The following is a 15,788-nucleotide window of genomic DNA, read 5'->3' on the forward strand; positions in this document are numbered from 1 at the left end:
TATAATACGGCTCTGCTGCTCACCACCAGAACTGTCACTTCTTCTGTACAGTGGCCTACTTGATCCCTGCTACAGGGCAGTTCTCTGGCATAGAAATGGCCTTCTCAGCTTTTCCTTGTAACAAAGGCATAGAGAGGAGGACACAGATTGGCAAAATAGAAGGGAAAAAAAAAAGATTATTTCTGTGTATCTGCCAAGAAGAAACCTCCAAAGGAGTATGTTGGCAGAGAGCATAATCTTTGAGAGTAGCTTCAGGATGGTAAACAGAGGATGCATTTTAGTGGTGAAGGGAATTATTTTTAGGGTGTAAGCAGTTGATACAAACTATGTTTTACTTGCTTTTGTGTGATGAATAGTTTATTTCAAAGGTGAGCTAAGGTAGGATGGGCACTAATGTCCATAATACAGCAAACATTATATTAGGCATGAATATACATTTTTAGTAATGTTCTTAACAGCAATGCACAGGAGGCATTTTCATCCCATTTACCAATGAGAGTATCTATCTCTACCAAGTTGCACTGCTCTCTGGACTAGCTCTGAATAATGCATCTTTACCCTATTCCGAATGGCAGGGCCTGAATGGTCAGGTCCCTGTTAATAAGGTTTCAGAGTGAGAATAAGCAACGGAGTCTGAAGACAGTTGGGTGGCAGTGTACAGAGCCCTGTCCTCTACTGGAATGTCGATGTTATATTTTCTGAACTTGAGGGGCTTGCATTTAATAGTGAGGTAAAAGATGAAAATGATAAAGGGAATCATGAAATAGAAATGTCCAGTAATTGTTTCTAATGCTCTATAATTTACATAGCTTTTTTACAAAAGCATCACAGTTGAAACTAAAAAAAAAAAAATTATGTGAAAATGATATTGTTTTTAGCCTTATTTTATGAGTGATGACATTGAAGATTGGACAATTTTGATGACTTGCATTCTAATAGATAAGAAGTATTGAAACTGGAACTCCAGCCCAGCTCTTCTCAATCCAAACTCTGCAATTTTTTTATTATATGATATTGGAGATAGCTGAAATAACATGAGTAATGATAATTAGTATTTTTAGAATGTTTTTGTGGTGCAACATTTATGTATAAAATCAGTTAATTCTCACAACATTTAGGAGGAAGTTCTTCAAGTGTCCAAATTTTAATTATGACAAACCTGAGGAATAGAAATTTAATGACACCATAGAGTGAGTAAGTAGCAAAGACATGATTCATTTCAGATAGTGTGGTGCCTGAGCCCATACCTTAAGCCCGTGGTCGGCAAACTGCGGCTCGCGAGCCACATGCGGCTCTTTGGCCCCTTGAGTGTGGCTCTTCCACAAAATACCACGGCCTGGGCGAGACTATTTTGAAGAAGTGGCGTTAGAAGAAGTTTAAGTTTTAAAAATTTGGCTCTCCAAAGAAATTTCAATCGTTGTACTGTTGATATTTGTCTCTGTTGACTAATGAGTTTGCCGACCACTGCCTTAATCATGTTCTCCAGCCTCTGTGTTACACTGGTTCAGAGGACTTGGCTACAAACCCCACTCAAACAAGAAAAGAAATGTGTCCATCACCCTAAATTACCTTGTATCCCTTTGTAGTTCATCTGCTCTTTTCACTCTAGCTGTGGACAACCAGTAATCTGATTTCTGTCCTTATGTTAACTTTTGCAAAGTGTCATTTAAATGGATTTGTACGTATGTAGGTTTTTGTGTCTGGCTTCTTTCACTTAGCATAATACTTGTGTTGTGCCTGTCAGTACTTTGTTTTTATTGCTGAGTAATATTCCATTGTGTGAATGTACCATAATGTGTTTATCCATTCACTAGTTAATGGAAATTTTGGTTGCTTCCAGTTTTTGGTGATTATGAATGAAGCTGCTAAAAGAATTCACATAGATTGTTTATGTGAATATGTTTTCACTTTTCTTGGATAAATACCCAAGGATGAGATAAATACTGGGTCGTATGGTAAATGCATGTTTAACTTTATGAGAACTGCCAGTTTTCTAGAGAGATCACATTGTTACATTCCCATCAAGAATGTTTGTGTTCTAGTTGCTCTGACTCCTTACCAGCATTTAGCATTATCAAGGTTTCTTTTTTTCTTACTCTAATGGGCATGCAGTGGTACCGCATTAAGTTTTAATGACTAAGACTTTTGAGTACCTTTTTGTGTACTTATTTGCACTTCATTTGTCTTGTTGGAAAGTGTTTCAATGCTTTGTCATTTCTTATTAAGTTGTTTTGGTTTTGGTTTTTTGAACTTTATAAGTTTTTATTAATAGGTTTTTAGCATTAGTCATTGTCATGCTTTGCAAGTATTTTCTTCCAATGTGGGTTTTCCTTTTCATTTAATAATAGCATCTTTTGAAGAATGGAAATGTCAATATTGATGAAGTCCTATTATTTTTTTTTTATTGACTAGTGTTTCTATATCCTTTCAAAGAAAATTTTGCTGAAACAAACTTCACTATTTTTTCTTCAAAAAGCTTTATACAATAGTCTCCCCTTATCCATGGGAAATATGTCCCAAAACCCCTTGTCTATGACTGAAACCACCTAATATTGGTGAACCCTATATATACTATGTTTTTTCTATGCATACCTACCTACCTACATACTTACCTTTTCATTTAAAAGACACACTTTATGGCCTCTCTTTGACAAAATCAAATTGGCAGCATCACTATTCTTACGTTTTGGGGACATTATTAAGTAAAATAAGGATTACTTGAACACGAGCACTGTGATACCTCAACAGTTGATCTGATAACATAGATGGCTACTCAGTGAGTAATGGGAAAGTAGTGCGTATAGCATGCATACACCAGTGACTCACATCTTGTGTGGGACAGAGAAGAACGGGGCAAAATTTCATCACACTTCTCAAAACAGCTCACCATTTATAATTTATAAATTGTTTTATTTCTGGAATTTTTTATTTAATATTTTTCAGATCATGGTTCACAACCAGTAAATGAAACTATGGAAAGCAAAACCATGAATAAAGGAGGACAACTGTAGTTTTGGTTTTACAATTATGTCTATCACCAAATTTTTGGTATATGGTGGGAGATGTAAGTTATGAGAAGAATTTTGAAGTGCAAAACAATTCTGTTTAATACTGTGATCTTGTTATAAATGATTTGTGTAAAACAAAAAGAGTAACACCTTGCACATTCAACTCTATGGAAGCAACTTGAAATTAATTAGCCTACCCTATTGGTGATCCACTGGAATTTTTTGAATGTTGGTGTGGAGCATTTCCTTTGACATATATAAAAAAGCATTATCATTTCTTTAAATGTACATTTAGCAAAGTCCTAACCAGCTTATGTATACTTTCAAAATTATTTCTTTAGTTACCTTCAAATTGATTTTGACTTTAAACTAATTTTACTTTACTCTGGAAGTTTCAAAAATATAGGTCCAAGGAAGAATATATCTGAGTTAATCCTATCAATGACACCCTAATTTGTACTTGAGTGGTACATTAAACTCTATTTCAGTTTTTTGACATGCAAAATGAAGATGTTAAAAGGAAGAAGTAAAACATTGTATTTAAAATGTCTTAAAGAGTATAAAATGCTCTAATGATGATGATGACAACAATGATGATATTCTTGTTTAACCTCCAATTATTCTAAGTCATTCTAAGCATGTCCACTAGAATAATCTTGCAGGTTGAAGCTTTAAGCCACTCCATAATTCACTGCCTTCTAATAAGTATCCAGTTCTCAACAGATGTCCACAAACTGTAGCCATCTGGTCGCTCTCCTGCTCTACACTATTACAGCTTGCTGTATTCATACCTCAATACTTTTTCTCTCCTTTAGATTCTTGGTATGCTCAGGCAGTTGTCACTCCTTAATTATACTGTGAGCTTCCTGAGGCAATCAAAATGTAAGAACATGTGGTATGCCAAGTAATAGAGCTTTGAAAATTTCTTATGGAGGTCTAGAGAGTGAAAGTTCTACTATAATTAACGAAGTTGAGGACTGGTAATACACTTTGGGGAAGATTTACTGATATTTTCAACCTCTTGACCACTTTACAATTTTTGTGTGTATTTATTCCCAGATCTATAAATATGTGGCTTAATGATCGTGTTTTAGAAATGCTCTGAAAGAAGTATCTGAAATGCTCAAGTAGAATATACGTGCAAAGTATTGTTGCCTTTCTATTGATTGCATTTTAGGTTTTGCACAACTTGAGAAAACATGTGTCTTTTCTAGACATTTTATCCTGACCTAATTTTGCTTCTCTATATCCTGATTTGATAGATATTGAAAGACAAAACAAAACACTTCCATTTCAACAATGGTTCTTTGAAGATAACACAGAATAGAAAAAATAGAACAGTATTTTATCAGAAAGTGTTGTATTCCCAGTCGAGAAACAATTTGCAAGAGGACACATAAATATTTCAATCACCTAAAATACCACATTGAAAACTGCCTGGAAGATCGATGCCTGTTGAAAGAATCTAGCAACCCTTTGTGTGAGAGGCATCATTTCCTACACACATTTTAAGATATCGTCTACAGAAACTTGTGTCTGGTGCTCACCAAGTTGCAGTGGGTATGGATTTTATGTCAAATGCAGCAGCATTGAAGTTGCTAAGATGTAATAGAGTTATGTCCTGTTAGCAAGAAAATCAAGGTTAGGATAAATACAATATTTTGACATAAGTAATATAAATTAACTACTTTATTTTTAAATCATGCTAATATCTTATTTTATACATTTTTGTTTTTTTTTCTTATAATTTTTCTCTTTCCATTGTTCTTAAGCTTTAAGTTTTTCATTCTTTCTCACCACTATTTTATTCCCTTTCTCATTAAGAAGGCATGAGCACTTTTTACGTTTGAATCCTAAGCTGCTTAGTGAGTTATTGTTAAGTATTTTTAGAGCAACTGTTTTCTTCATTGTTTATAAAAGAATGAAGCTATAAGTTCTTTAGAACATTTTGAGGTATTTTTTCTAAAATTAAAGGCAATCCAAATTGACAATCTCTATATTGAACTGCTGAGAGAAAAAGAAAAGAAAGAGAAAGAGGAGAGATCAAAGCCAATTTTAGTTGCTACTGAGGTTTTAAGAGTCACAGTTTTGTTTGATTTGCTTTGTTCTACATCTTTCCACAAAGACTCCACAATTTTTTTTTCAAGGAAAATATATTGATGCTTTTCTTTTTTAAATGAACACAAACAGCTCTTGTTTGTTTGTTTGTTTGTTTGTTTTGAGTGTTACCCTATCCGAATGCAGAAATCCTTGGGATGTTGTGGTGAAAGGGGAGGGATGGAAACCCACACTCCCATGCCAAAGACCAAGGGGAAAAATACCCCTTATTTTGATTTAGTTGCAGAAACACAAAACATAATTAGAAAGGACAGTCATGATGTGTTAGGGGCTTTGCTTCATTCAATTAAAAGCTAAGCAAATGGAGTACTTATTCCACACCAGATACTAATACTTTTAGAATACTTTACCTTGTGTCAACTTGACAATAATGGAAGGGTGATAAAAAGAAAGTATCATTGCTGTTTCTGTAGATCTATTTAATTTTTCTATTTCACTCCTCAAATATACCTCTAGTAAAATATGGCTTCACATGGAAGAAGTAAAGCTGTGCCTTTAATGGATTTACATTATTCTTTACATATTACTAAGAGCCAGGTGACATGTTAGACTTTAAAGAGATGGAGGCACCGAGTCCCTGTCTTTAAATAGCCTATATTGGGAAAGTGGAGAAAGAGTGGATCATGGGAAAGTAAAATATATAGTATGTGATGCCAAAGTCAATTAGGATATACTCTGAAAGGATGACCAATGGATTTATCATTTGGAAAGGTATCACGGGAAAGGTATATCTTTAAGCAATTGTGAAGCCAACTGGATTGGAAAGTGATACAAGGGAGGGAATGAAAAAGCACAGCATGAGAAAAACACGTGCTTTAAGGTGTAAACAAAAACCAATGAAACATAATTACAAAGATGGTAGAGAAATAGGCCAAGGATCCATTAAAGCCTATCCCAGAAAGTAAGAGAAAGTAATAGAAGAAAGTGGTCAGTGATACCAATGTTACTGATAAAGTAGAATTATGCTGAAAACAATTTTGTGGATTTGGGGATTAGGTAGATTTTAATTATATACTAACCTGTGTGATTATTAGGCTAATGTTTATTTTCCCCATTAGATGGTAAATCTGAGGAGGGCATGGTGCATATCCTTTATTTTGTTTTAGGGTTGATGGAAGGTGTTGTAAGGTAGGAGAAGCTTGTTCACAATCATAGGCAATGGGGAAATAATTCAGTATCAGGGAAGCAATTGAGGGTGGAGGAAAGGAATGACTCACAGAGCAATGCCTTGAGGTCAAAGGGGAAGGTGGGATTTAGAGCACCAGAGAGGAATTAGCTTAGGACATGAAGAGGAACCTTCTTGTATTTATTTTGCTATTTTTAATAACATTCTATAGTTTATTTCAACTTTAAATATCTTTTTCTCAAGCGGCTCAATCTTAAACACCATAATATTGCCCAATTATGAAACTGACAAATCCAATATACTTCTGCACGTTTAAAAAATAATTTTAGATCCTTTTCCTTTATTTTAATGCCTGTATAACATACAGTATAGTGACTATAGTTAATAATGCTGTATTGCATATTTGAAAGTTGCTAACAGAGTAAATCTTAAAAGTTTTCATCACAAGAAAATAAAGTATAACTATGTATGGTGATGGATGTTAGACTCATTGTAGTGATTATTTTATAATGTAACAAATATCAAATAATTATGTTGTACACCTGAAACTAATATACTGTTATATAGATCAATTATACCTTCATTTCAAAAACAGAAAAATAGCTTGTATATTCTCCATGTATGTCAGGTTTTCGGCTGCCCACACCCCACCCCCACCCATCCAGCCGGGTATTTTCAACATATTCACAAGCGAGCACACACTAGTAATCACATTAATATTTAATACTTAATATCAAGGGGATAAATTTAAAATTTAAAATATTAGTCCCAAATCCACAGAAAAATGTCATTCTAGATTACTTCACTTTTTCTACAAATAAAGAAATGATTACTAGGAATGTGATTATTATCGTGATATATAACCATTTGTATAAAACCCCAGCTTCTTCTTAGTCAGCTATCTATAATAATAAAAGCATAATATGCAAATCAACCAAACGACCCAACAGCAGAACTACTGTCCAGACGACCCTCTGGACGACCACGCTATGACACCCACTGGCACCAGGCCAGCCAAGGCGGGTGCAATGCGATTGGTCAGGGGTCTGGCCATTGCCCCATGATTGCTCTGCAGAGGGAGGCCCAGGCCACCGGCCAGCAGGGTGATCGATCAATAGGGGGGCTCCATGATCACCCATAGAGGGAGGCCTAGGCTATGGGTGGTGGCAGCGCTGCAGCGGGTAGCCTGGGCCTCCCTCTGCAGAGGTGATTCATCACAGAGCCCTGGCTGGGTGGTCAGGGCCTATCTCTTTGGGGTGATTGATTGCAGGCTCCTGGACTGTAAGAGGGCACAGGCTGGGCTGAGGTATTACCCTCCCCCCCCCCCCCCGAATTTCGTGCACCGGGCCTCTAGTGAAATATAAGGAGACTGTTAATAATATGAAGTAGTTGATTTATTTTAGCCTCACACTATTCATTCTGTAATTCTTTGATTTCCCTGTTACTTCATATTTAAGTCTTCAAAACACCTGATAGACTTCTTATGTGGTAGATCAGTTATAGTGCTTTTACTTTGATCATATGCAGGAAAGCTCTACTATTTAAGAAAAATAAGAGATGTGACAGAGAGTGCAGATCAGAGTTTTGTGATTCAAACATGTGGGGGCTGGGGGAAAGAGATGGTGATTATGAGCTCAGGTGCATCCAGTATTCTTTTTTTGTTATCATTTGTTTGTTTGGTTAAGTTAGCATGTTAAAGGAATGGAAACTTCTGAAAATAATATGCCAACTGTCATATTTATTTGTCTTTAGTAATGATCTCACTGAAAGATGACTTCATTTTATTCACAGAATTCCTCAGCATAGTCATAAACAGACTATTTTGAGTTATCAATTTCTTGGTGAAATAATTATAGTAATAGTTTAATAGTCTTTTTTTTTTTACCACCACCCCCCCCCCTTTTTTAAGAAGAAGTAAGCATGTTTCATTGAAGTCATGCATACAGTTGTGATTTGATTGGCAATATTTCTTTTACATCTGTGAAGGCTGATTATCCTGACCTTTTCTTCAGTATAATTGAGTTAAACATTCAGGGGACAGAGTTACTATATTTAAGACAAAATGCATGAGTTATTCAGCTGAGCGAGATCTGCTACTGGCACAGTAGAGGCTCAGTGAGAGAGACAGACTCACCTGTAAACAACTCTGACATGAGAGCTGTAGTGGAGAGCTGTAGTGGAGGACTCCCCATGTTTCTCTCTTTGGGCCACCTGCCTAAGCAGATAGTGTTCTTGACCAATTTAAGGTCTACAGTATATTCATTCTTCTATATGCTGGTTTCTGTGTCTCTACTGGCAATCACTATTACTGGCCTTGAATCTTGATTTCACCCTTGCTTAGTAAGGTCTTGGAAGGCTTCTCTTGGGTCTACGTAATGGCTCTTGTCATAAAGGCTCAGGAAGAAAGAACACAATTCATTTCACCGTATGGTAGCCATGAAGAGTCTGAAAAAATTCCTTTGAAATTACTGTGAGAAAGTACTGCTAATTATCCATTTCCCTCAAGTGTGTACTCCTTGAGAGAAAGAATGTAGATTGTCAAGTCATGGGGTAAATCTTTCATGAGGTATATGAAGACCAAATCTGTGAAAGGTGTTCATTCTCTGCCGGCTCTTACTTTTTTCTGGTTACCATCTATCTTCAACCTTTAGTATGGGCTGAATGGAAAATTGCCAAAGACTATCTCACTCCTGTCAGATGAAGAAGATTGAAAAGAGCTTACTTGTAGGAAATGATTTTTTTTTCTGTTATACAGAAGAGTATTTGGCTTAGAAACATTTTCCCTGTATGTCACAAAATGCTCACATAAATGGTGAAATATCATTGTGTTAAGGTACATAAAATACTTAGTTTCCTTTAAAATCCTTTTGAAGCAAAAAGAAAATAAAGAAGAGGAAATAAACATGCAACCACTGGGATTATCATTTAGCTATAATTGAAGAAAAATCATTGACAGAATTCTGGAAGTCAGGACTCTAAATAAAGCAAGATAATATAAAGGAATAAGTATATTAATAACCAAAGAGATTTGCTTTATTCCTGTTCATATGCTAAAATTTTTCCCTGTGGAACATGATATAGGGAACAATGGTTGTTCACAATTTTGTTGCAAATGAAAAGGCAGTTTTCACTTGGCAAGTTTTTTTTGTTTTTGTTTTTAAAATATTTTTATTGATTTTTTACAGAGAGGAAGGGAGAGGGATAGAGAGTTAGAAACATCAATGAGAGAGAAACATCGATCAGCTGCCTCCTGCACACCTCTTACGGGGGATGTGCCCACAACGAAGGTACATGCCCTTGACCGAAATTGAACCTGGGACCTTTCAGTCCGCAGGCCGACACTCTATCCACTGAGCCAAACCAGTTAGGGCCATTTGGCAAGTTTTAGATAAAAGTTTAGGACATTAAATATAATAGAGACAAAGTGCTTTTAAAATAAAAGTCAACTTATCAGAATCCTGGTGGAACTCAGTTTTACTACTTTCCTAAGACAGACTATCTAAAAACTAAAAATAAACAACATATTTAGGTAAACTCCTTTCGCCAACTTATACATTCCTAAAAATATAGAAATGATCAAAGTGTGGTCTCTGTCCAATAGAGAATTAACCTTCCTGAAGTCTCTAGATCAATTGATTTATTGGATAAATATTATTGTTAAGAATAAAGTAACTAAATAATAAAAACATTCTCAGTCATTACAGCAAATGTTACCAAGATCTCTTCAGTACTCTTAGAACTTTAAATGATATTACAAATTTTTAAAGTCTTCAGAAGAATCAAACCTGGTTGTTTAGAGTAGATATCTGCTCATTTGCACACCCTATACTGATGTTCTTCTTTTTTCTGTCTCATTTTTCCATTCTTCCTCTAGTGATTCTTGGAATTATCTTTCAAATAAACTACACACACTCAAATTCTAGTCTTGGGGTCTGCTTCTGGGAAAAGCAAATCTAACAAAATCATTAAAGAAAGAATATATTAATATTTGCCAAAATTTGTTCTATGTAAGGAAGGGCATGTGGAATAATAAAATTTAGATAGATTTTCACAATAAAACTAAAAAAATTTATTTAGAGTATCAATTAATTGAGATTTATTTTATATGTATATCAAGTTAGCATAACTTGCCTCTGTTTTGATATTTTACTTATAAGTATAGTTTTATTATACTTTTTTAGTTATCTCAACTGTGATTAAAAAATAACAAAACACAGGAACTGGTCTGCATTGCCATCACCATTGTTTAGAGCATTGCAGCTAGATAAATTGATGTGCTCTCACAGAGTAAAATAACAATTTCATTTGGAATGTCCTTTCTCATATTGATACAATCCCTTAAACGAAGGATAGCCTGAAAGGTGAAATAGTGATCTCATGTTGGAGAAGCCTCAAGAATCTAAACTTGAACAGTAGAATCACTATTATCGACTATGAGACTATCAAAGGGAGAACATGGTCCCTAACTCTACCACGTATCAGGTCAGCGAACAGAATTTATTCCAAGCAAATATATTTGGACATTCCTGTGATGCAGGTCAGTGAAGAGTGAACATTTTCTTTTACAGATCCTGACATGTCTCTGAAAGGCAGTGTCACCTCTGTGTTTATCACAAAGGCATTTCATCGCTTGTGCCTGGCAGGTAACTCATCACACAGGAGTAACTTCCAGGTTCAGTCACTAATTACACAGGTCTACCTTCAAAAAGTTCAGGGATTAACCAGGAATCACATAATTGTTATATATCTAAGAAATTGTATAACTGAAAATCTTGGGTAGATACTCAGATCATTTCCATAGCTGCCTTGATTGAAAAACAATTTCTTGAGAGAGTAGTAGGTTGATTTTTTCCCCCCTTTATGACTTGAAAGACATTATTATTTTTTCACTGGTTGTTAGACATTATTTTGATTCTATTAGCTAGACATTATTGTATTCTGGTATTTTTCCTTTTAAAGAATTTAATACTTGTGCTTATAGCCAAATAGAATTACACATATTGGAATGACACCCCCTTTTGAAAATCAAGAAAGGGCTAAGTATAAGAGGAACAACAGTATTTGTGATATTAGACATTAAGCCATGATTTCAAGGAGCTAGGGGACAAATGAAATGAGACCCCGTGATTGCATCTTGAAAGAGTTTCCTGACAAGGATTCTGGCATTAAGGAGATGAACAGTGAATCTGTGGAGACTAAAGCAGGTAGAGTTTTCAGGAAATATTATCAGATAGGAGAGAGTTGCACAAAGAAAGAACGTAGGAGAGAGGACGAGACTCCTACTAGAGTATTGGAGTTTTCCAGTGGATACGTTCAGTTCAGCACTCACAGCACTCACTTGTGAGGAAACTACCTTAAAAAACACACTTTCATTCTCTTCCAACCATAATTCTCTGCCTCTTCTCTCCCCCTCTCCCTCTCTCTCTCTCTCTCTCTCTCTCTCTCTCTCTCTCTCTCTCTCATCTTGCAAAGGATTTATCAGTATTATTATTCTTTTAAAAAATATATATTTTTATTGATTTTTTACAGAGAGGAAGAGAGAGGGATAGAGAGTTAGAAACATCTATGAGAGAGAAACATTGATCAGCTGCCTCTTGCACACCTCCCTACTGGGGATGTGCCCGCAACCAAGGTACATGCCCTTGACCGGAATCGAACCTGGGACCCTTGAGTCCGCAGGCTGATGCTCTATCCACTGAGCCAAACTGGTTTCGGCAGTATTATTATTCTTTTGGCTGTTTTGACTTTTCTCTATTTCTCTGTTTTATTATTTTCCTCTTTAAAATTTTGGGACTTAACCTGGTCTCTTTTGTTTGTTTGTTTCTTCTTGAGATAGATGCTAAGATCATGAATTTTTCAGTGTTCTTTCCCCAATATATGCATTTAGGGCACAGCTTTGTACTCTGTGAGTATAGATTTGACTGCACTTTAACCAGTTTTATATGTCAGATATTCAGTATTATTCAGTTCAAAATATGTCTAATTGCCATTTTAGTTTCTCCTTTGTTCTATTGGTTATTTGAAACTCTGTATTTCAGTTGCAAACATTCAAGTTTCTTAGAGTTCCTTTTGATATTGATGTCTTGATTAATACCACTGTGATCAAAGAATATTATTTGTATATTTTTAGTCCCTTTAACTTTATTGAGCACTCCCTATGGCCTAACATATGACCAGTTTTGGTAAATGTTATCTATGCATCTCTGCTCTTGAAAAGAATGGTCATCTGCAGTCATTGGCTATGGTTTTTGATAAATGTCAGGTCTATATTTTGTGTGCTTATTCTCCCTGCCTTCTCTCCCTGGTTTATGAAAGCTATTGAAAGAAATATTTTAAAGTATTCTGTTATTTATTTGGATATGTGAATTTCACTTTTATTTTAGAAATTTGAATTTTGTGTTTTATTTTGAGGATATGATTTTAGTTGCATAAAAAAGTAATACTATTAATTGATTCACTTATTACAAAATTCATTTTTTATCTTTTGTAATATTGTTTCTTATAATCTGCCCTGTATGTATGTGTCTATCTATTCTTTTAAGCAGAAATAGTTGCATTTTTATTTATCTAGCCTAACAGATTTGTCTATGAATTAGAGTATTTGATATAAATAACAGTAACTTACCTGTTTGGGTTTATATACTCTTACCACATATTTTCTGTGTCCCAGTCTGGTCTTTGTTGCATATCTCATTATTTATTTTTTGATTGAATGCCAGATGTTGTAAAAGAGAAAGTGTTGGGACTTTGGATGGTATTATCTTCCTTCCTCTTGCCAGCCAGTGAAGTCTATGCAGATTATCCTGTTTCAGTTAAGGTTGATCTACTTATGAATTGCTTTTGCTGCATAGATGTTGCCCCTTCAGGGGTCTCAGCTGACAGCCTGAGGTTTCTGTAAGGTCTTCTTCTGTAGTTCTAAACAATTTTCATCTCCTCTGCACCACAAGACAGCCACAAAATCTGCTTAAATTTGTGATATCTTAGCAGCTGCTTTCTGCTTGTTTTCTCAGAATTTTGTCCTTCAAATTTTATCACCCAGCTAATGCCTCAAGGGGAAATTTTTGCAGAATGACATGTCCATGCCTCTGAGTTCTCTTTCCCTCTGCAGATTCTGATTCCTCAAGTTCTTGCTGTTTCAATAGCCCTGAACTTCAGTAACTGTTTCCTTAGCCCTACTTCCTGAGACCTACTTTCTTTTTAGGATCCCTGTCGCATGCTTTTTATCAACAAAAACCCTAAGGGGAATGTGGTCTGCTCAATTTGTGGCAAGCAGCCAGGTAGAATACCAAACATTAAAGAGTTTGATTGTTGTAAACTATTAGACAACTTTTTGTGTATTTCACTTGTACACTTTCCCAAAATTTTCGCTTTTAAAAACAATTATTGCAATAATAATTTTATCAAGATGAGAATTTCCAATGGCATTTATGCAACTTAACATTAAAAATGAAACAAAGATCTTATTTTATCTTTGCTCATTCATTTATCTTATTCATAAAAAAGTACATTTAAACTACAGCTTGGATATGTCAAGTCTTTACTTTTTTCCAGTAGATTTACTTTCTCTTTTCTGTTTTCATGCTGTGAGAGCCTTAGTACATAAAGGTTTCTAAAAGGAATAAAAGCCTTCAGGAAATATGATTAAAGGGTTTCCTTTTAGCCAGCATTGTGTATCATTCCTAATACAGTGACATAATTGTCAGTCTACTTGGGTCCCGTGCTTTATGTATCTTGGGATGAGATAATCTGCAGTCTGAATGCATGTAAGTATAAAGTATTGTGTAAATTGTCAAAGGAAGTATTATTTTGAATAAATCATAATAGAAACATATGCAATGTGATGAGATGTCAACTACAACTATCCTGGTGCTTCAGAAATGCATAGGTTCTCTATTTCCATTTCAACTACTGTTGTCATTTAATTAAGTGAGACTATTTTATATTTAAGGTTTAGTAACAGATGTTTGGGTTCTGCTTCTGTCATTTGCAATGATTGTTCCAAAGCAGCTGTTAGAAGCTGTATTTACAGCCAAAGTATAATATCACTTACATTTGGGAGAGGTGAGGGGAGATAATTGAATCACAAATGCTGGTGATAAAATGTGCTGTGAAACAATGGAAGCAGAAAAACAGTGCCAGAATGGTGTCCACAGTGGAGAGAACAAAGCCTAACTCCAAACAGAGGTTGCTAAACACATCAGCCCCTATGCAATTAGATGCAAAAGCACTTAGCAACACTATGAAAATGAAAGACTAGCTGGAAATCAAGCACAATAGAGATGACTCAGAGCCTCTAAAGCAGGGGTCCTCAAACTTTTTAAACAGGGGGCCAGTTCACTGTCCCTCAGACCGTTGGAGGGACGGACTATAGTTTAAAAAAAAAACTATGAACAAATTCCTATGCACACAGCACATATCTTATTTTGAAGTAAAAAAACAAATAGCAAAAACACCTGCATGTGGCCCGCGGGCCGTAGTTTGAGGACGCCTGCTCTAAAGTTTGCATACTTTATGCCATTACTTTCAATTCCACATAGAGTTAGCTCACAGGGGTCTTGATGATAAATGAATTACAAGTGATGGAGGAAGAAAGAATAACTTCTGAGCTCCATATAAAATCAATAATAATTTCTCATTTAGTAAATAAAAGTTTAATAAAATTAAGAATTATTTTGTCCAGTTTTCAGGAAAAATTAAGTATCTAATTGGAATTGCCCAAAATAAACCAAGATGGCGGCATAGGTGAAACACCTAACCTGCAGCTGGGCACAACAATTTCAAAGGCACAACTAGAGGTCAGAACGGACATCGTCCAGAACCACAGGAGAGCTGGCGGACTGAAACGCCCACAGCTGGGGGGAAGGAGAGGGCCACGGGGACAATCGGGGGAGCCGTAAAAGCCTGAGATATGGAGAAACTGGCGGAGACACGAGCACGCGCGCCTGCGGGGAAGATGGAGCCGGAGAGGAGGGGGCGGCTGACGGCCTGGCCGGCGTTCACTGGCAGGAAGGAGATAAAGGCTCCGGAGTGCGCTAAGCGCCGGCTCCGACTGCACTGAGCGCCAGTTCCGGGCGAAACCCTGGGAAGCCAGGCGCAGGCTGGGGGAATGAATCTGGGCTGTGGGGCGCAGGCACAGAGGAGCGGGGGAAGGCAGAGCTCCAGAGGCGCGCACGGGAAGGGGCGCAAAGGACGGACTGTTGCCTGCGCCACTGAACTGCCCTAGCGGGAAGGAGACATAAGCTCAGGACCGTGCTGAACCCCAGTTCCGACTGCACTGAACCCCAGTTCCGGGCGAAACCCTGGGAAGCCAGGCGCACGCTGGGGGAATGAATTTGGGCTGTGGTGGCGGAGGCACAGAGAAGCGGCGGCTCCAGACGCGCGCACTGGAAGGTGCGCAGAGGACGGACTTTTGCCTGCGCCACTGGGTGGCCCTGCTGGGAAGGAGACAGGGACGCCAGACTGCGCTGAGACCCAGTTCCAACTGCACTGAAACCCAGTTCCAGGCGAGAATCTGGGAGTCCAGATTCATTAGGGGA

This window comes from Eptesicus fuscus, chromosome 14, assembly GCF_027574615.1.
Source record: "Eptesicus fuscus isolate TK198812 chromosome 14, DD_ASM_mEF_20220401, whole genome shotgun sequence".
Lineage (NCBI taxonomy): Eukaryota > Metazoa > Chordata > Mammalia > Chiroptera > Vespertilionidae > Eptesicus > Eptesicus fuscus.